Source organism: Halyomorpha halys, unplaced genomic scaffold (genome assembly GCF_000696795.3).
Source record: "Halyomorpha halys isolate HHAL.00 unplaced genomic scaffold, Hhal_1.1 Scaffold243.1, whole genome shotgun sequence".
Lineage (NCBI taxonomy): Eukaryota > Metazoa > Arthropoda > Insecta > Hemiptera > Pentatomidae > Halyomorpha > Halyomorpha halys.
Genome location: NW_027106548.1, coordinates 739,339 through 740,066, shown reverse-complemented (window position 1 = coordinate 740,066; position 728 = coordinate 739,339). Strand labels below are relative to the sequence as shown.

Here is a 728-nt window from a genome sequence, read left to right as displayed (position 1 = left end):
TGTTACGGTGGGTAGTGGTTCAAAATGAAACTTTACTAGCTCAACCATGTAAGGTAATGAAAAAAAAAATTATTTTGTTACCGCTTTATTTTGATATAGACATAAAAAAAAAATTAACTTCTGAAAATACAAATAAAATTAATTTTAATAATTAAAAAACACAATAAAATTTGGGTTTTGTCTACGCGACTTTAAATAAAAAAAATAAATAGTCAATGTTTCACCCTGGGTGGTGGGGCCCCTCGTGGAGAGATGTATTCTTGGAAGAGATGAGCCGCCTGCCATGGAAAGACGAGTATCAGGGTTGGCCAACCTGGGCCCTGTTTCATAATAAAAGCTAATAGTATTAGTTCAAAATACAAGTATCGAAACAGCGTGGCAATTGCACTAATACTTATTGTTTTTCATAATAGGGATGACTATTAGTGATTTTACAGGAATTAAAAAATACTAAAGTACAAGTTACTATTGTACAAGTCAGTGTAATTGTATTAAGTTAAATCGACAAGACTAATAAGTATTAGTTTGTACTTTATTATGAAACAGGGCCCTGCTGGAAACTACTGACCAGGTAGAGAGATAAGGGGCCACTGACCCGGCGTAAATTTATGTAAAACTGATATTATTAATACTTCTGTAGCCAAAACAAAACATGGTAGTACGCAATCCTTACAACCATAACAGATAAATTATTAAGCATATGTTGGCCGCAACATATATATAAATAT

The 728-nt window shown here is 32.7% G+C and overlaps 1 protein-coding gene across 2 annotated transcripts in view; it reads left to right on the top strand.

The window, feature by feature from the left end:
- The window catches only part of LOC106680121 (dehydrogenase/reductase SDR family member 11), a 29,163-nt gene that overhangs the window by 27,325 nt on the left and 1,110 nt on the right, over positions 1 to 728 (top strand). The gene's annotated exons all lie outside the window — the stretch shown is intronic.